This window comes from Apium graveolens, chromosome 9 (genome assembly GCF_009905375.1).
Source record: "Apium graveolens cultivar Ventura chromosome 9, ASM990537v1, whole genome shotgun sequence".
NCBI classification, from domain to species: Eukaryota; Viridiplantae; Streptophyta; class Magnoliopsida; order Apiales; family Apiaceae; genus Apium; species Apium graveolens.
The window spans coordinates 232,510,920-232,533,401 of NC_133655.1; the positions used below are offsets into that span (position 1 = coordinate 232,510,920).

The 22,482-nt window shown below is 36.9% G+C and overlaps 1 non-coding gene across 1 annotated transcript; it reads right to left on the reverse strand.

Moving 5' to 3' along the window:
- Nucleotides 1–14,822: 14,822 nt before the first annotated feature.
- LOC141688441 (small nucleolar RNA R71) lies at nt 14,823–14,929 on the reverse strand. Its single transcript, XR_012561883.1, has one exon. It is a non-coding gene; the product is annotated as a small nucleolar RNA R71 (small nucleolar RNA).
- Nucleotides 14,930–22,482: the final 7,553 nt, after the last annotated feature.

The window sequence follows — 22,482 nt, forward strand, 5'->3', positions numbered from 1 at the left end:
GATTCTGACGATCTTTACATACACTTATATACCACATAGAGTTCTAATAATATCCTAGAAGATCAATAACAGAACCCCTACATAGAGTGGCATGAAAAGTTTTCTCATTCAGCATAATCTGCAAAATCACTATTCATAAGGGTTTCAAAAATTTCCAAAAATTGGGGTTATTACACAACTCCTGAGAGATTGAATCAACTGGAATCTGTACAAATGGTTTACCATACCTACTTGAAAGAACACATCTTGTTGTACTTCATGACAGATGGTAGGGTTTATCATATAAGGGAAAATGCCATTCCATTGAAGTATTTTGAAGAACTGGAGCATGTATTATTCTTACTTCAAGTGAATGACAAAATAACAAAAAGTGCTACAAACTATTTGAAAAATCAGATTCAGATACAGAAAAGGCTTTATTCTGTTAAGTCTGACAGCACATATCTTCCAAAGTACAGAGATCACAAGGGTGATATAGTTGAAATGAAGCCCAACACTGCTAAGATTATAACTACCTTTCTGAGTTACAGGGCTGTGGAATTCAATCTTGAGTCTGACAAGGCATATTTGATCATACTAGATCAGGATATAAGAAAAGCTAGAATTAATGATCTTAGGGCTGCAATCTTTCAAATTGGTGAAGATACTGCAGAACTTAAAGATGCTAAAAGGAGGATGATTGATGAACTCAGATATGTTGAGAGATGTTTGTTGAAGAACTATCTCAGAACAACTCCTAACATCAGAGAGATCAGAAGATGAAGCCAAGTCAAGATCTACAACTACTTAAATTCTGATATGAATACAGACTGAAGTTGTTATCAGAAGTTAAAGACTGGTAAAGCTTTAAGGACTGTAAGTTGTAGTTATCTAGTCTAATTCTCATGCATTTGTACTTAATGTTTTTGATATCATCAAATATCTGTTAAACTTGTATATTATGCTAATTTACAAGTTGGGGGAGATTGTTAGATATATTTGATAATGTCATGGCTAATATGATTTATGTTTAGTTTTCAGATCTTACTTAAACAGGATAAATCAGTACTTATTGGAAGTCGGGACTTAAGGATATCAGTACTTATATTATCAGGAGATAATCATCAGAAGATGGATATCATAACTTAAGTACTAAAGGACGTTCAGATAAGGAAATCAGATGTTTAAAGGATAGAAGATCGAGACAAACATAAGAAGAGATATGCATGAAGAAGGAATTCTATGAAGAATAGAATACTTGGAAGAAAAGATATCTGATTGGTATATTTTAGGAAGCAGAATTATATTCCATATCAATTAGCGATTATCTTGTAACTGTAAAGTATATAAACACAGACATAGGGTTTACACTATAAGTGTTATCATATTCGAGAAGTTTATTCATTGTAACCCTAGCAGCTCTCGTGATATTTGTTCATCACTGAGAGGTAACACTTCCATATTGTAACAGAGTTTATTGTTTCAATAAAGTTTGTTTTTTGTTACTTGATTTATTAAAGTTCGATTTGATTGTACTATACACTGTATTCACCCCCTCTACAGTGTGTGTGTGACCTAACAATAGCTTATACACATAAGCACATAGCACATAGCATATAGCATATCCCTTTCTCGTAACTTTTATATCTTTCTATACTTAACAATCAAAGCATACTTACTTATCCTTATTTTCTCTAATCACACTAATATAATTCTTACGAGTACATGATTTATTTACAACTAAACCTTTACGACCATAATTATCACTTATGGTTTTCAAAATCAATCAATCTCCACCTTAGCTCACATAAACATATAACATAATCAAAAATCTTTAAAAAGATTCATTTTCTTCTCTTTTAACATCAAAATTCGAACCCAAACAATCATATAAATCACATAATCTCTAAAATTACTCATGCATCGACTTAGCATCAAATCAATTCCTTTTATTCCTATATTCCATCCGGCTATATCCATAAAACACAATTCAAGGGTCGAACATTGACATGCAAGCATTAGATTTGCTTAACGACTTGAGATTATTCAAGCACTCATCCTTTTTAGCTTATTTTTAACTTGACATTTACATGCAAGGCTATACTTTAACATGCATCACTAATTCTTCTTGCAAATCAACATGCAAATCTCGAGACTAGCTAATTAACCAAGAATCAAGTTACAAAATTTTAACTCCCTTTTCATTAGTACAAAACTCGGACCAAAACTTAGCATGCAACAACAATTTCACTCCTTTTAATCCATTAACCCTTCTAACAACAATCCCTAATTATTTTATTCAACAAGAAAAATCAAATTAATCACTCCAAGGATCAAAACCATTCGGGTTTTTCAAGAAAACCACACATGCAAAAGATTTCTCTTAATCCTTCAATCACAAATCAACCCATAATCAATTCATCACTTATTTCTAATAAACACTTATCAATTTAACTTTTAGAAATCCAAAACACTTTTTGAAATTTCAACGATCCAAGCATGCAAACATAAAAATCAAATTTTATGGTATTAGAGTTCAGTTTTTCACATCACAACTCACCACCGGTTCACCGGAGTTCATCACCGGTGGCGGTGGTTTCTCGGTGGTGCCCCATTTCGGGGTTTCCAACCTTGAAACCTCCGATTTATGTACACACAAGGCATATGCAAGACTCACTTGGCTTTGAAAATCATTTTTCAATCATAAAATCACCTCCTTAAGCACATATTAGACCATATACACACACGTACACACGCATCAAGCATGAACACACACACACACACACACTTTGAGCTTGCATGCAACAAGATATTCACACTTGCACACTCCAATAACCACTTATATATGTTTAACAAGAGATTTTGAGAAGGATTGGTGAGAGTTATCAAAGAAACAAGTGGTTTACCAAGAGAAAAGAAGAAGAACCTAGAGAGAGAGAATAGCCGAGAGAGAGAGAGTGTGAGAAAGAAAGAGAGAAGAGAGATTGATGTGCTCGGGAAAAAAGAAAGAAAAAGGGGGGAGAGAATGAGTTTTATACTCAATCAAAATCAAGGGCATTTTAGTACATTACTAATTCCCCTTTTATTCTTATTTGTTCCTTCCTTTTTACTCAAATGAAACAAGAATTAAATATAAAATATATCTCTCTCGAAAAGTCAAGAATTATTGAAAATGACAATTTTAATACGTAGATCTCGAAATTAGCTTTTTAACCATTACTCATAATAAGATTTTGAGCGGACGGTTGATTTTATATGAATTTCACAATCTCGCCTTAATAATAACATTTTCCACATAAAACCAATTTAAAAATGCATAGACCACCAAATAGATCCACTCATCATTTTTTAAAAAGTCTCTAGGACCATTATGAAGATAACAAAACAAATCCCATATTTTTATCTTACTCGAATGATTTTATAAAAATGCGCGAAGGTTAATTAAACCTTTATTTAAATCACATAATCCCTTCTAAATTCATAAAATTGTCACTGAACACATAGTCATGCACACAGACAACAATCTCACATATATAATCACATAACGACTCAGGTCTGATCATAGAATTTATCCTTCTTTAATCTTTATCCTTTTTACGCATACCGGGTCACGTTCAGCCTGACGGCCCGACGCTCAGCGTTTCGATTACGCTTCTCATTATCTTTATCAATTAACACGTCACTTAGGACGAAATACTTTGTTTAAACATTCGTTTCATTCAATCACACATAATTCACATTTTATATTCTTTAACTCCTTATTAGGAAGGGTTCCGTTCTACCTGACGGCCCGACACCACAGCTTAACTTCTAAGCTGACTCTTTAAATTGGAATATTTTTATTTACGCTCCTATACTCTAACATACAGTAATGACAATTAATCACACTTAATCACATAATTATAATCACATCACATAACACACTTTATTGACTTGATTACGTCACAAAATTCTCAGTCGTCACAGTTCATACCTTATTTCCCCCAATGATTGTTCTTCTTATAATGTTAGTAGATCACTGGTCTAACAAAGGTTAAAAGGTTATAAAACACATGCAATCATAATAACATATAAAGAAAATATCAAAATTTTATTGATAATAATTAGTAATTAAGTTCGATGTTGAGATTACATCAAAATAGAAATCCTTTATTGTTAATCCCTTACAATACAAAAAGAATTACAGAAGGGGGGGTGGTTGAATGTAATTCTGGCTTCCTTACAAGATTTTACAAAAGTTCTAACTTAATATATATAAAAGTGTTTGATTTACTAAAGTGCGGAATAGAAAGATATTTGAAATCAAAACACTAAGTAATAAAACACAAGCTTTTAAAACTTTCTGGTGGATTTGAATGTATCCACCAGATATATATATATATATATATCAAATTGAGAACTCTGTGAAGCTTTAAATAGCTCACAGCTGCTTACAAGTTGAACAACTAAACTACAGAGAAATTCTAACAAATGCTGCCTTATCTGTTTCTCCGAAAAAAGTATTTGCTTAGTTAATTGTTCTACTTGTTTCACTTGGTTTATATATCACCAAGTTTACATGACAATAAGACAATATAATAAAACAAAACATATATAGTCTAACTCAATACTACTTCATTACTCTATTCCAGCATCTTTGAATATCTTCACAATTGCATGGAAATGGTAATGATTCTTTGTTCTCAAAATCCTGCTTAACAAGCTGCCACATTCCTTTTGCAAACACCCAACGCATGTGACTGTGTTGTCACTGTCAACAACTATTTGAATTTGATCATCCGTCGGGACTATGTTTGTCATCCGTCGGGACTATGTCTGTGAGCATCAATCCCTCTTACTTCTTCCAATTCATCCAAGTAGAGGTTCAAATCTAAAAACTCCTTGATATCACATATATACAAAAGATCTTCCTTGTTGAATGTGGGTTGAGATTTGGTTAGGGTCTTGGATATAAGAATCACAGGTTTCACTTTCTTGGTTACTCTAATCTTTGTCTTCTTTGGCTTGTTGAAGATATGTAAGTTGAATTCAGAAATTGGAATACTTTCCCAGTCTATTGGCTCATCCTTGGGAATAATAGGCTCACCATGAAAATTCTTAGTTGGATCCACCTTGAATTCCTCATGCACCACTGAGGGCATGGATGTTTGAGTTGAAGTTGTAGACTGTTTGGGAATGTAGTCATCCATTTCCTCATCACCAAAGTCCAATTTTCTTTTTGAGTGAAGCTTGTATCTAAACTTTCTTTTCTGTGGAGGTTCATTTTACATTTGTTGATCTTGAGCTTCAGCAATCACAAGTGGTTTTTCAGAAATCTCAGTTGTAGATTTGACAGCTTGAAGTTTGGCCAAGATAGCAGCTAGCTCCTTCTTTTTTTTGAGCTTCCTTAGCATCAAAAGCAACATGTTTCTTTTCTTGCTTGATCCTTTCTTTCTCTTCCTTCAAAGCTTCTACAAACAAAGGGTGTCCAGCCACCACACAGATTTCTTTTCCATTCATGTAGATTTTAGCAATCCTCTTCTTTTGAACTAAATCAGATGGATCCTTGTAAAATGTAATTGACCTTGCAAACAACTTCTTTTCATCTGGCATAGGTGTCTCAAACATAAGATCCACAGGATTTTTGTCTGAAAGCTTTGAATAGTTCCTTTTAGGCTTCAAAATTAGATTAGCTTTTGGAGATTTGATGCATGAAGTTTGGCCTTTTTCCAAGTTGCCTAGACTTATTTCATGCACTGAGATATGTTTGACTTGAGAATAATAATGAAAAGTCTTGTCTTGTTTCTGTAGATGACCAAATTTCTTTTGAATATCTGCATCAATCTTCTTCCATTTTTCATCTAGCTCCTTCTCAGCTGCTGCTACATCAATCTTTGTCAGTTTGTCATTTGATTCCAGTTTTGCTGCTACTAGATTGATGAGATCAATGCTATCCATAGATGGTGGCTTAGTGAAAGAAATTGCTGGCACAATTACTTTGTTGACTTGAATGTTGAGCTATTTCTCCCCCTAACTTGAGGAACCTTTCTCCCCCTTTTTGTTAGCATCAAGTTGTTGAGAAGAAGGGAGTTGAGCAGCCACCAACTGTTGGAGCAGAACAGTCTGAGCTTCCTGATTAGCAAGTATTTTGGCCATTGACTTCTCCACATTAGACAACCTAGAGTCCATGGCCTCAACTTTTCTATTCAAATCAGTTTTTTTCCTGAATTTCTGAGCTATCTCAGTCAGGGTGGTTCCAGGAAGTCTAGCATCCAACCTTGCTATAAAATCCTGTTTGACCTCATAAATTTCTTGCTTCATTTCATCCACACTTTGACTGTGTTGGAGAGCTTGAATCTTGTGCAGTTGTAGAGTTTCAAGATACGTTGTAAATAACTTTTTAGTGCTAGCACTTATGGATGTTTGAATGGCTGATTGGGTGTCATGAATAAGCTTAAATAATGTGGATTGGATATGTGAATATGAACACTCTTTGGTTAGCATCCAGGAAGGATTGTTTGCATCTCCCCCTGTGCTTTTCCCATTCAGATGTACCTGCTTTTCTCTCAATTTCTCTCTGTTTTTGCATTAAGGGATCCCCTTGGCTTCCCACCCTCACACCCTCACCTTCACCTTCTAAGGTGGGACTCCCCTCACTCACTTTTTCCAAACCTGAAGAAATGGTCTGCATTGGTTCACTCCTTTCCTCTCCTTTCGCCTGGGAGCAACCCAGCCTCTCACTCAATTCACTCCCTACCCTCAGTCCCAAGAGTGATTGTACTACTACTAGGTCATCTGCACTTGTGACAGTTGTTGGGATTTGAAGTTGTGCAGAGACTACCGACGGATAAGGAACATCCGTCGGCATAGTAGTTAGGCTATCCGACGGATGACTGTTGTTAGGCACATCCGTCGGGATACAATCGCTAGCCGACGGATGAACAATATCGGTCAAGATAGAAGGAATGAATGAGTTTGGAGTGGAGACTACTGTTGCATCTATGGTGATTGATTTGAGATTTTGCAAAGATGTTTCAGTAGACTCAGAAAGAATTGGTAAGTGAGCCAACAAATCATCTAAAAGATGATGCTCACTTGCTTGGATTTTTGGCTTCTCCAATAGAGTAAAAGATGGAGAATTTGGAAGTGATGTATGAATCATGTTTACATCCAGTCAGTGTGTGGGTGAATTTGGTGTTTCAGGTGCTTCAATTATTAATGATTTTGGCTGTGACTCCACATTTATTGGAGCCACATCAAGCCGACTTTGAGATGGTGCAGTGACTGAGTCTTTAACTCCAATTTGCACTGTGTGTGTTCCATGTGCATCCCCAAGGGCTATAGATCTTTTCTTTCTTACATAGGTTTGAGGTGAACTTGTGTCCCTTGCCCTCTTGGCCTGTGCTCCTGGTTTTTTTTAATAGTGACATCCTTTTGGGAGGATAAAACTAGAGTTGTGCTAATTTCCTTATTAATCACCACAGTTTGGTGGGAAACTGTAGTGTGGCTAGGCTTGGGTACACTAATCTCACTAGCCTTATCCTTAGGGCTTCTTTGATTTTCACCATGTCCCTCACCTAACTCACTCTCCTTCATACTCCCCTCTTTGTGTTTGGTAGTTTTTGCAACTGGTTTCTTTTGAGAGAAACCATAGGGGGCTTTCTTTGCTTTGGATTTTGAAGTTGTTGTTTTGGTAGCTTGGGTAGGCATCTGTTGGGTCATTGACACAGATTCCATAGCTACACTTGAAGGCAAAGAAATTTGTGAGGTTGTAAGAGTGGTGACAGTGGTGCTTACCTCACTTACCTGAGGGCCCTCCATGATTGGAAAGTAGAAGAAGGGCACCTCTTTGTGGTGACTTGCTCTGTTGAGATCTGCAATGATTCTCCTTTCTTGAACCCAACAATTCAATTTGTTGGTTGGGTTCTCAATGGCAATATTCTCAATAAGATGGTTAACAAGTATCATAAAGAATCTAGCATAATAGATACTTTTACCTCTCTTATTAATTTCCCCTAACTTATAACCTAACTCAAACATGATCATGTCACTGAAATTGAAGTACTTATCAGTAAGTAGCATGTAAAGCATGTTAAGCATAGCAATGTTAACAAAATCAAAATTACTCACTTTACCAGAAAACACTTTGGTAACTATATCACACAAATAACTCCACTTTTTTTTAAGACCCAGCCTCTTAATCTCACTTAACTTAGAGGTAGGGAGAGCATAGCCGACAGAATTAAGCATGGTAATTAAATTAACATCTGTGTGTGGAACAGTAGTAGTGTTATTTGGAATTTTAAAGCATGCTTTGATAATGTCACTATTAATGCAATGCTCCTTACCTTTAATGGTGAGGGTGATGGTTTTGTCTGAAGACTGGTACACATCAGTTCTCCACATCTCCTCCATAACTTCACAGTAGATTGTGGGTGATTCCAGCATAGCATAACTGAGTTTGCATCCCTTCACAAAGTCCATTATTTTGTGAAAATCTCCAGATTATGGAATCTCCTTGTTCACAAGAGCTACAAAGTTGTTCTTTTCATAGATGAATCCAGACTGAGACATGATTTTGACTACTGGTGCCATTGTTAGTGTGAGGAAATTTGCAGAGAGAGTATTTTCTTTCAAGAAGAAAAGAGTTAGAGCAATTGATTTGAGAATGATAAAAGAGTAGAATAGAAATGATTTTTGCTTTTATACTATCTCAGAAATAAACTGTCAAAAGTAATAAAGTAAAATAAAGTAACCAATCAAAATAGCCCAAAATAGCCATTTAAAATAAATAAACTGTCAAAATTCTGTCAATTATCCATCGTGTTATACTTACAGACTGTAAGTATATCCGATGGATAATGTTCAGAGTTCCAACGGCTACGATTGAGATAATTTGACGGATGAGAATAAGACAATTATCCGTCGGGTTATAAAATAATCCAGAAAAGTAATTGATTTTTATTAAGAAATTCTATTCCGACGGATGATCAAACTTGATGGATAATGAGCATCCATCTGGATGTAAATTTTGACTTAAGCAAAATTTCATCCAAAACAGAAAAATCAATTAAGTTTCTAGCTGCATTACAACTTGCAAAATTATCTGAAATGATTTAAGAATAATTAAGCATACCTAACTCACTTACCAACCTAGAAAAGGTAGATTCATCAAGTGGCTTGGTAAAGGTATCTGCAAGCTGCTTTTCACTTGGAACAAAATGAAGTTCCACAGTACTATTCATCACATGTTCCCTAATGAAATGGTACTTAATGTCTATGTGCTTTGTTCTTGAATGTTGTACTGGATTTTCAGTGATGGCAATTGCACTTGTGTTATCACAGAAAATGGGAATTCTGTCCACTTGTAGACCATAGTCCAATAATTGGTTTTTCATCCACAAGATCTGTGCACAGCAACTACCAGCAACAATATATTCAGCTTCAGCTATAGAAGTAGAAACTGAATTTTGCTTTTTACGGAACCAGGACACAAGCTCGTTCCCTAGAAATTGACAGGTTCCTGTTGTAATTTTTATGTCTATTTTACAACCTGCATAATCTGCATCTGAATAACCAGTTAGATCAAAACCAGAATCTCTAGGGTACCAAATGCCAAGTTTTGGTGTTCCCTTGAGATATCTGGAAATTCTCTTAATAGCTACTAAGTGAGATTCTCTAGGATCAGCCTGAAATCTAGCACAAAGACAAGTAGCAAACATTATATCTGGCCTACTAGCCGTTAAGTACAGAAGTGAACCAACCATGCCCCTATAGCTTGAAATATTCACAGACTTTTCAGTAGTGTTTAATTCAAGTTTAGTTGCAGCGGCCATGAGAGTTTTTGCAGTTGTACAATCCATTAGATCAAACTTCTTTAAGAGATCATAAATATATTTTTTTTGACTAATGAATATTCCATCACTAACTTGCTTAACTTGTAAACCAAGAAAGTAAGTTAGTTCTCCCATCATGCTCATTTCATACTTACTTTGCATCAATTTGGAAAACTTTTTGCAAAGTTTTTCATCTGTAGAGCCAAATATAATATCATCTACATAAATTTGACTTTGATAAAGTGTCATACCAGACTCTAGGTGCATGCTTCAATCCATAAAGTGCTTTTAAAAGATAGTAGACATATTCTGGAAAATTTGGATCTTTAAAACCAGGAGGCTGACTGACATAGATTTCCTCCTCCAAATCTCTATTCAGAAAGGCATTTTTGACATCCATTTGATAGACCTTGAAATTGGCATGGGCTGCATAGACTAAGAAAATTCTGATGGCTTCAAGTCTTGCAACAGGAGCAAAAGTTTCATCAAAATCTATTCCTTCTTGTTGACAGTATCCCTTAGCAACCAATCTAGCTTTGTTCCGGACCACTATGCCATTTTCATCCATCTTGTTTCTGAATACCCACTTGGTGTCAATTGGATTCTTTCCTTTAGGTTTGGGTACCAGCGTCCATACCTTGTTCCTTTCAAATTGGTTTAGCTCCTCCTGCATAGCTAAAACCCAATCAGAATCCAACAAAGCTTCTTCTACCTTCTTTTGTTCTTCTTTGGAAAGAAAGCTGCTATATAGACATTCTTCTTGAGTTGCTTTCCTTGTTTGAACTCAAGAAGATGTATCACTAATGATGAGCTCAAAAGGGCGATCTTTGGTCCATTTTCTTTATTGAGGTAGATTAGCTCTAGATGAAGAGGCCTCATTGTTGTTTTGATGTGTGACTGAGTTTTGATTATGAGAAACTCCCCCTAAGTTTGTCAATCTTTGATTTGAGAAAGGGGTACTTTCTGTAGGTGATCTATTCTGACTCTCATATTCTCTCATTGTTCCGACGGATGATGCACTTTGTATCTCGACGGATGAAGCTGATTGTCCTCCGACGGATGAGGCAAATTGTCTCTCAACGGATGAAGCATTTTGTAACTCGACAGATGTTGAATTATGTGCTTCATTAGTTTTAGATTTTTCTGCATTATCCTTAGCCAATGTCTCTTGATCACTCTCATCATCACTAACCATCTCCACATTATCAAACTTGAGGCTTTCATGGAAATCTTCATCTTGCAGTCCTTCAATCTTTTTATCATCAAACATAACATGTATAGATTCCATAACAATGTTGGTTCTTAAATTGTAGACTCTATATGCTTTTCCAACAGCATATCCAACAAAGATTCCTTCATCTGCTTTAGCATCAAATTTTCCATGTTGGTCAGTTTGATTCCTTAAGATATAACATTTGCAGCCAAAAACATGAAGAAAATTTAAAGTTGGCTTCTTGTTCTTGAATAATTGGTAGGGTGTCATGCATTTTGCTTGATTAACCAAAGAAATATTTTGAGTGTAGCAGGCAATATTCACAGCTTCAGCCCAAAAGTATGTTGGTAACTTTGATTCTTCAAGCATTGTTCTTGCAGCTTAAATAAGAGATCTGTTCTTCCTTTCCACTAATCCATTTTGTTGTGGAGTTCTTGCTACAGAAAATTCATGCATAATCCCATTCTCTTCACAAAATGATCTCATCACAGAATTCTTGAACTCAATATCATTGTCACTCCTGATTCTTTTTACTTTAAAGTCAGGGTGATTATTGACTTGCCTTATGTGATTGATGATGATTTCACTAGCTTCATCTTTAGACTTTAGAAAATATGTTCAAGAGAACTTTGAGAAATCATCCACAATTACTAGGCAAAATCTTTTCCTTGAGATGGACAACACATTTACTGGTCCAAATAAATCCATGTGCAACAGTTGCAAAGGTTCTTCAATTGTTGAATCAAGCTTCTTTCTGAATGATGCTTTGATCTGCTTTCCTTTTTGGCAGGCATCACACAATCCATCCTTAGTAAACTCCACTTGAGGAATTCCTCTAACCAATTCTTTCTTGACAAGCTCATTCATGGTCTTGAACTTTAGATGAGACAGTTTCTTGTGCCATAGCCAACTTTCATCTTGACTTGCTTTACCGAGAAGACAAGTTACTGATTCTGCATTTGATGAGTTGAAGTCAGCTAAGTACACATTTCCTTTTCTCACTCTAGTGTGAACCACTTTGTTACTCTTTTTGTTTGTCACAACACAGGCTTCTGAATTGAAAGTGACTGAGTTGCCCTTATCACAAAGCTGGCTGATACTCAACAAATTATGCTTGAGACCATCCACTAGGGCAACCTCTTCAATGATGACATTATCTTTTAAAATCAAGCCATATCCCACAGTGTAACCTTTGTTGTCATCTCCAAAAGTAATACTTGGGCCAGCTCTTTCCTTGAACTCAGTGAGCAGGGTAGAACTCCAGTCATGTGCCTTGAGCAACCACTGTCCAGATACCAATGATTCTTTATGTTTCCCTGCACACATCAAAATCAAATCAAGTTGATTTTGGTACCCAAGTTTCCTTGGGTCCTGCCTTGTTAGCTTTCTTATTTGGTTTCTTAGGTTTGATCTCATTTGACTTGTGAATATCTGATTCATCCTTAGTCATTTGAGTTGGACCTTTGAAACCAGTCATTAAAATAGAATTATCATGCACATTTTGATTAACAGGAAAAGGCATGCTATTTGCAAACATGTTATTCCAGTAAGGCATGCTGTTGAGTGGAATTTATGACACTTTATTATGCTCTAATAAGCTTTGAATTGGTGTATTTGTACTCAAGTTGTTATGTGTTTTAATGTCTTTTCTATTGTTTTTGCATTTCAGGCGCTATTCAGGTAATCAGGTGAATTAGCATTGTTTTGGTGCTAAGTTGGTGTCCAGGTGGTGTTGGAATAAAAGCTCGTGAAAAGCCGGCTCGAAGCATCAACTTTTAAGAAGAAATCTGAGTTTTTCCCAGAAGAACGACGCGCCCGCGCTGTGATAGCGCGCGACCGTGTCGGGGTTCCAGAAATGCAGCACGCCCGCACTGTGATAGCGCGCGGCCGCGCCGAGGCCGAATTTCAGATTCCTGTTTCTATTACAATTCTAAAAGGGAAGCTTCCATATTGTTGAGGGATGCTATTTATATTCATATTAGGTCATTTTTAATATATAACAAGTCAGAGATGGACCAGAGTGCAAGGAAAAGACGACAAGAGACCTTTAACACAATTCAACAAAGGCGAAAATGATCTAGTTTATTCTTGTGAATCTTTGTTTTGAGGTGTAATTTGGATGTTTGTTTCTTGTTTTGCTGAACCTATACTTTTGTTTGTACTTGGTTTTATTTATTCGTATAAATAAAACCTCAATAAAGGCAAAAACGATCTAATTTATTCTCGTGAATCTTTGTTTTGAGTTGTAATTTGGATGCTTGTTTCTTTTTTTGCTGAACCTATACTTTTGTTTGTACTTGGTTTTATTTATTCGTATAAAGACTACGTTTGTTATATCATGTTTTCATCGAAACCCACATTGATGATGAGTCCGATTATGGGCTAATCGTTATTGTGGGGTTCTAGCGGATTTATTAATAGATTTCTTTAGTTAAACTTTTTGATGCCTTAAAATATGGTGATCGTATGATATCCTAGTATTGGTTGTGCGTATTCGTCTTATGAGCGTCGCGAACTTATAAGATAGTGTGTTAATTCTTAAAGAATCGAAAGTGAATTTAAGGATTTAGAATTTGCAATGCTAGCATAGGTTCATGTATTTGTTATGCATGATTCTTAGGTAATTTTAACCATCTTACTTGCCCTATGTTATCAAAATAGATAACTTGTGCTTAAACCGTTATGTTATCAAATTCTATAGACATATAGGGTCTCAATATAATTGGTGCATATTCAGCTTTTATCTCTTTTGTGGATGTCTGGTAGAATGGTACTCGTGCAACAAAAGTTGGCATTTATCAGTTTTGTGTTATCTGATTAGTGTCATCACCATTGCATGCTAAGGTTAAGAATAATAAGGCTATTGAATGAAGTATTTAATGAAGTTAGAATCTCATGTTTGTCATATATATCAATTCAGTCAATCTTATTCTCTCGTAGTTATAATTGTTAGCGTAATTCTTAGTTATAAACACTCTCAATTTGTTATCGTCTTAGCATTGGATAATAACCATACATTGTTGCTTAGGTGTATAAATTAGATAGTTAACCAATACAGTCTCGGTGGAAATGAACTAGAAAAGATTCTATATTACTTGCAAACTCGTATACTTGCGTGTATTATAAGCACGTGTTTAGCGACTAACAAGTTTTTAGCGCCGCTGCCGGGGACTACAGTATTAATTTATAGTTTATGTACTTTCCATCAGTGGTCATTAAAGTTCATTGACTCGGACATAGTTACTTATTTGTTCCTTGTCTGGTTTCAGGTACTCTAGCGAGGGTGTATGCATACGCGTTCGTGTACTCGTAAGAGAACACTGGATAAAACTGAGGAAGAACTTGTGGTAGTTCGTAGGGAAGTTTTTGAGGAAGAAACGAAGGTAGAAGAAGAAGAGAAAGTTGAAGAGCCAATTGTAGTAGCTATGGGTGATCAAACAGAAAATCTGAAGGCTTTGATGGACTATTCTAAGCCTAAGATTAATGACATTCAGTCTAGCATCATCAGACCAGCCATCAGGGCTAACACTTTTGAGATCAAGTCAAGCACGATCCAGATGATACAGAACTCAGTTCAGTTTGGGGGTTCTCTTACTGAAGACCCCAACATGCACATCAGGGATTTCATCGAGATCTGCGACACTTTCAAATTCAATGATGTGACTGAAGATGCTATCAAGCTACGACTCTTCCCATTTTCTCTGAGGGACAAAGCTAAGTGCTGGTTACACTCTCTACCAGCAGGGTCTATCACAACTTGGGAAGATCTTGCTCAAAAATTTCTCACTAAATTCTTCCCCATGGCGAAGACTGCAGCAATCAGGAATGCTCTTACCCAGTTCGCGCAGCAAACTGGAGAATCTCTGTGTGAGGCTTGGGATCGATATAAGGAGATGCTAAGGAAGTGCCCACACCATGGCATGATTGATTGGATGATTATTAACTGCTCCTACAATGGATTGGGTCCTACTTCTAGGCCCATACTTGATGCATCATCAGGAGGAGCCTTGTGGGCTAAAAGTTACGATGAAGCCTATGAACTTATTCAACTGATGGCTGCTAATAAATACCAGAATCCTTCCCAGAGACTGACTCAGGGGAAGGTAGCAGGAATTCTGGAGTTGGACACAGCAACTGCTATCGCTTCCCAACTTAAGGCTTTGACAATGAAGGTGGACACTTTGGCTAATTATGGAGTTAATCAAATCACTAGTATCTGTGAGCTTTGCGCTGGTGCCCATGAGACTGATCAGTGCACAATTTCTATGGAATTAGCTCAGTTCGTGAGCAACTTCCAGCGATCGCAACAACCTATGCTAGCCACCTATCATCCTAACAACCGCAATCATCCTAATTTCACTTGAAGCAACGCTCATAATGTGGTTCAACAGCCTTATTAGCAGTATCCAGCTAAGCAGTATAACTCCCCTGGTTTTCAGCAACCGCAGTATGCACCAAGACAACAACTTCAGCTGCAACCAACTAATGAAAAATCTGAATTAGAGGAGTTGAAGTTTATATGCAAGAGTCAAGTTGTTTCCATCAAGACCTTGGAAAATCAAATTGGGCAAATTTCCAATGCCTTGCTAAATCATCAACCTGGTATATTTCCTAGTGACACTGAAGTGCCAGGATAGAAGAAAGCTAAGGAGCAGGTAAAAACAATTACTTTGAGGTCTGGGAAGGTTGCGAATCCTGAACAAACTCAAGAGTTGACTGAAGAAGCTGGGGCTGACAAAGAAGCAAAATAGCTGGATGAAGAAGTGGAACCAAGGAAGACTACTATTGAGCACACTCCGCCTGAGGGTAATACAGGGGAGAAACAGATCTATCCTCCACCGCCTTTTCCTAAGCGGCTACAGAAGAAGAAGCTGGATAAGCAATTTGAGAAGTTTTTGGAGGTGTTCAAGAAACTTCATATCAACATACCTTTCGCTGAGGCTCTCAAGTAGATGCCTAGTTATGCAAAGTTTATGAAAGGAATTCTATCTCAGGAGGTGAAGCTAGATGATTTAGAGACTGTCGCTCTCACGGAGGAATGCAGTGTTGTGCTGCAGCAGAAGTTGCCTCCAAAGCTTAAAGATCCAGGAAGCTTCACTATTTCATGTACTATTGGAAAAGTGTCTTTTGACAGATGCTTATGTGACTTGGGAGCTAGCATCAATCTGATGCCTTTGTCAATCTTCAAGCAGTTGGACTTACCTGATCCCAAACCAATGTATATGACTTTGCAGTTGGTCGACTGTCTGATTACATATCCGCAAGGTATTGTGGAGGATGTCTTGGTCAAGGTTGATAATCCTGCTAATTTTGTAATTCTTGATTTCGAGGAGGATAAAAAGATTCTCATAATCTTGGGAAGACCTTTCTTGGAAACTGGCTGAACCTTGATCGATGTGCAGAAAGCTGAGCTTACACTGCGAGTGCTGGATCAGGATGTTACTTTTAATGTGTTCAATGTTATGAAATTTCTTATTGATAATGAGGATTGCTTAAAAGTGGAGTTGGTCGATTCGGTGGTCACATCGGAACTTGATCAATTGCTAAGGTCTGATACCTTAGAAAAAGCCTTATTGGGGAATGCATACAGTGAAGATGACGAAGGTGAAGAGTAATTGCAGTATTTGAATGTTTCTCCCTGGAAAATGAAGATTGACATGCCTTTCGAATCTCTTAGAATGGAGAAATTGAACAAAGCTCCTAAACGCCTCAAGCCTTCTATTGAGGAATCTCCATCTCTTGAGCTTAAGCCTTTACCTGAGCATTTGAGGTATGCATTTTTAGGTGATGCATCTACTCTGCCTGTTATTATTGCATCTGACCTTTCAGGTAGTGATGAGGAAAAGCTTTTGAGGTTTTTGAGAGAGTTCAAGTCGGTAATTGGATGGACTATAGTAGCATCAAGGGGATCAGCCCTTCTTACTGTATGCATAAAATTCTGCTAGAGGAAGGTAGCAAGCCTACAATTGAGCAGCAAAGAAGACTTAATCCTATCATGAAGGAGGTAGTGATGAAGGAAATTCTGAAGTGGCTAGATGTAGGGATCATCTATCCTATCTCCTACAGTTCATGGGTAAGCCCGGTTCAATGTGTGCCAAAGAAAGGTGGAATTACTGTGGTAGCAAATGAGAAGAATGAGCTTATTCCTACACGGACAATCACGGGGTGGAGAGTCTTCATGGACTATCGGAAGCTGAACAAAGCCACTAGGAAGGACCATTTTACATTGCCCTTCATTGATCAGATGCTTGACAAGTTGGCTGGTCATGAGTATTACTGTCTTCTGGATGGCTATTCGGGGTACAATCAGGTTTGTATCGCTCCAGAAGATCAGGAGAAGACTACCTTCACTTGTCCATTTGGTACTTTCGCCATCAGACGAGTTTCTTTTGGTCTGTGTGGTGTACCAGCCACATTTCAGAGATGTATGATGGCCATCTTTTCAGACATGATTGGCCAGAATGTGGAGGTGTTCATGGACGACTTCTCAGTCTTTGGCGATTCTTTTCATGAATGCTTGCAAAATCTGGGACACGTTCTCACGAGGTGTGTTGAGACCAATCTAGTTCTCAATTGGGAGAAATGTCATTTTATGGTGCGTCAAGGCATTATTCTCGGGCACAAGGTTTCTAATAAGGGTCTAGAGGTGGATAAGGCCAAGGTGGGGGTCATTGAGAATCTTCCTCCACCTATTTCTGTCAAGGGGATTCGCAGTTTTCTTGGTCATGTGGGTTTCTACAGGCATTTCATCAAGGACTTCTCGAAAATTTCAAAGCCTTTGTGCATTCTGTTAGAGAAAGATGTTACTTTTAAATTCGATGACGAGTGCTTTGTAGCTTTTGAGACATTGAAGAAGAGTTTAATCACAGCACTGTCATAACTGCACCTGATTAGAATGAGCCTTTTGAGATGATGCGTGATGCAAGTGACTATGCAGTTGGAGCAGTTCTTGGGCAGAGAAAGAAAAATATATTTCATGTAGTCTACTATGCTAGTAAGACTCTAAATGGTGCTCAACTGAATTACACTACTACGGAGAAAGAACTTTTGGCTATTGTCTACGGTTTTGAGAAATTTCGATCTTATCTACTTGGGTCTAAGGTGACAGTTTTCACTGATCACGCCGCCATTCGATATCTCATCTCAAAGAAGGACTCGAAGCCTAGACTGATTTGATGGGTTCTTTGGCTCCAAGAATTTGAACTAGAGATCAAGGACAAAAAAGGAACTGAAAATCAAGTTGCTGATCATCTCTCGTGTTTAGAGAATCCTAATGTTACTTCATGGGATAAGACATTGATAAATGAGTCTTTTCCTGACGAGTAGCTGTTTGGAGTGCAAGAAGAAGAACCGTAGTTTAAAGACATTGTGAACTATCTTGTGAGTAATATCATGCCTCCCGACTTATTTTATGCTCAAAGGAAGAAGTTTCTTCATGAGGTGAAGTGGTATATGTGGGATGAGCTGTTTCTTTTTCGCCAAGGAGCTGACCAAATCATTAGGAGATGTATTCCTTACAGCGAAACGGGGGGGATCTTGTGAGATTTCCACTCAACGACTTATGGAAGATATTATGGTGGAGAAAAGACAACAGCTCGTGTTTTTCAAGCAGGTTTCTTTTGGCCAACATTGCTTAAAGATGCTCATCAGTTCATTTTGAAATGTGATCGATGTCAACGTGTGGGTAATATGTCTAAAAAGGATGAGATGCCTCTTAATATGCTTCTCGAGGTTGAATTCTTCGATGTTTGGGGAATTAACTTCATGGGGCCATTTGTCTCATCTTGTAACAATCAGTATATCTTATTGGTAGTTGATTATATGTCGTAATGGGTTGAAGTTAAGGCATTGCCAATAAACGATGCAAAAGTGGTGCTTAATTTTCTTCACAAGCAAATATTTACAAGATTTGGAACTCCAAGAGTCATAATCAGTGATGAGGGGTCGCATTTTTGCAATCACAAGTTCACTGATATGATGAAAAGGTATAATGTCAATCATCGCATTGCTACGACTTATCATCCTCAGACAAATGGTGAAGCTGAGGTATCTAACAGAGAGATCAAGTGCATTTGGAGAAAGTGGTATGCCCATCAAGGAAGGATTGGTCTTTAAAGCTTGATGATGCTGTTTGGGCGTGTTAGGTCCCAATGTGTTTGTAGAAGGGGGGTTGAATACAAACAATACCAAATAATCGAATTAAATGCGGAATAAAAATATGAAACAAAATTCAAGTTAAATAAGAATATTATTAAACTTGAAAGGTGTTACAACAACTGTATCGATTACAAGGAATTAATCTCAAATTAATTATCACAAATTTAGAATAAATTTGACATGAACTTTTTCTATTTTTACAATAATTAGAATCAAATGCTAAACGCGATTTGAGATTAAGTTCTAGGGATTTTGATCCGCTAGATTGTTACACAAGAACAAAAGAATGATTTCTGGTTGATTGGATTTAACTTTGCAAACTAGAAATTTGATCTTGAATTTAGCAGAGAAGATATAATGTTTCAGAGGCGGCTGTTTTTTTCTTGAGTTGTGTTCTTGGATGATTAATTGACTTCTGCTGTTTCTCTTCTTTTTAAACTAATCAACAGACTTGAATGAACTGGAGTGACAATCGGTGAGACAATCCAATTGTACTAGCAAGACAATCTGTTGAACTGGAGAGACTTTCGGTATGACTATTGTTTGTACTAGCAAGACAATCTGATTGAACTAGCAAGACAGTCTGATTGAACTAGCAAGACAATCCTCTTCCAGTGTAACTTTCGGCAAGACAATTATTTGTACTAGCATGACTTTCGGTATGACTATTGATTGTCATACCGATTGTCATATTAGTACAATCAGATTTGTCTTGCTGAATTTAAATAAATTTTAATCCAATTTAAATTCTGAAAATCCTTAATATTAATTCTGAATTAATTAATCAATTAATTTAATTAATCAATAAATTAATCTTTGTAGATATAATTTATTATCTTAATTAAATTATATGACTTAATTAATTAATAGAGAATTAATACTAACCTTGAGCAGCAACCATTCTTCTGAATATCTTCTGAAAATCACTGAAAATTATGAATCAATTCCACCACTTCAATGTTGACACTCGATGTACTGTCTGGTTCATGAGTGACTAACTTCCGTGACGTTTCTTCATATCTTGACTTTAACAACTTGATTTTCTTCAGATTAAATCCTTGCAATTCTCTGATACCCTGACGAGATCTCTGTCACTTGATTAAATCCACAATCTTGATTTGTATCACTGAGGCTTGATCAATTTCTTGAGCTTCTTCCAGTGAATTAATTCCTCAAGTCTGTAGATGAACCTTGTTTCTGAATCCTTTGACAGATATTACTTTGCGAGATCTCTTTGATGGTAGATCCACTATTTACTTATTATATTCTTATTTGAGTTGAGTTGAATCCTCGAATATACAAATAGGCTATGACATATGCCTTACAATCTCCCCCTATTTGTTTGTTAGACAATAACACACAAATACCTAGAGGATAACTCAACTAACAAATAAGAAAAAGATATAAACAGAAATACAAAGTTAATAACAGAAAAGTTCTGGACTAGATTTAACATTTTCCAGATTCCAAGTAGATGTTCCTCTAGACTGAACATATCTTCAAGTAGTTCCATCTTCTTTTGTACAACCACATTTCCTGTTGAGAAGCACATATCTCTCTTGCTTCTCCCCCAATGAGAATTAACTGATTAAAGAAGATCACCTTCGTTTACCACCTCTCCCGTACAATAGGATCCGCAGATAAAAACCAATGGTACTCCCCTTTTGAAAACAGCTTCTTCCCTTACTAGAAAATCACCTTGTGTTTACCACCTCTCCCATACAATAGGATTCGTAGTTACAAACAACAATGGTGTTGTGTAGTGTACATGTTTGATCTTTTTCTTCCTCCCTGCTATTTCTCCCCCTTAGTTGAGGAATCCTCCAAACTATTACTTAAGCTTTTATCTCCCCCTTAAAGAAGGAATGTATGTCATCGTCTGAAGGAGTTCTCATATTTCACTTGGTTGGAAAATAAATAACAATTAGTTTCTCTTTCTTTCTCACTGTGAGTGTGTGATTCTGTTTAGTGTACCTCACATGTGTTTCACTCTTCTCTCCACTCGTGTTTACACTTATTCTCACAAGTGTATCACTCCACTCATAGCTCCAACATTCAGCTGTACCTGCAAGGAAAATCACCTTAACCATCCTTAAGGAGGTCACATGTGGTGCAATGGGAGTTCGCAAATCCCCATCCTTGTTAAACTCGTCAGATGAATCTGAGTCATAATCTACAAGTTGCTAGTTTCCCTTTTAGGGTTCCAGATTTGAATTCTGGGAAGGTAAACAATGATCCAAAAAATTTAGCATAAAGATCAAAGTTCCCTTCTAATGTCTGTGAAGACATTTCCTTGTGACTCATCAGGTAATATCTGAATCATTGTCAACAAGTTACCGATCTGCACCTATATCAGATCCACTATCCGCAGATGCATCCGGGGGATTTCAGCCTGGGGAGGTAGACACTGACCACTGACATATGGCTTTTGGATCAGTATCCTCTCCTAACACCTGTAAAGGTAATTGGTCCATTAACGAACCTTGAACAATCGAATCTGACCTTAAAATGGTCAAAACTCTTATTTTCGTCAACTCATCCTTTGTGTGTGTGACCTCTCCTTATTCATCAAGAATTGTTTATGTTTGAAGTGGTGACACTACATCGGATACCTTGGCCGACAGACAAATTTCAATAGACACACCCTGTTGAGAGAATGAATCTAGTAACTATTTTTGTGCCTTTTCAGCCATTACATCTTTTTGAGAAGATGTATGGGGGCTAGCAGTTGTCTCGGTTTAAATACTACTCATCTATGTAGGAGACAGAACTACTGGGTTGACTACAAAACCTTCCTTATGTGGTGCACTAAGGCACTATCTCCCTCACGCTCATTCATACTACATTTAGTGGTAAGAGAGTGTTGGTTGGTTCTGTTTCTGTGTTTGTCTTTACAGTCTGGGATAGATGTTGTGGGTTTTCAACCTCATGACTGTCAATGAAAGAGAGTCATTGGAGACTGAACCTGTATCACAGAACATATGGCAAATAGAGAGATAAAATGTATTTAAGATCTATAATGAATGAAAATTATACATTTAATCTTTTGAGAGAGATGATGTACAATAGTGATTTCAAAGGATTTTACATGAAATAAGAAATCACTAATGTAGAAAGAAGTTTGATTTTCTCCTAAAACTCACTGCACATATAAAACAATATGTTTGTGCCTAGTGATTAGAGAGTTATTAATATGACGATTGCTTGAGCAGTACACTAGTTCATACCAACCTGAAGTGAGATTGTGAAGAAGAGATTGCATAGTCCAATAGATCTGCAACTGCAAAGTCCATGAACTAAGGTTCATTGACTTCCTCT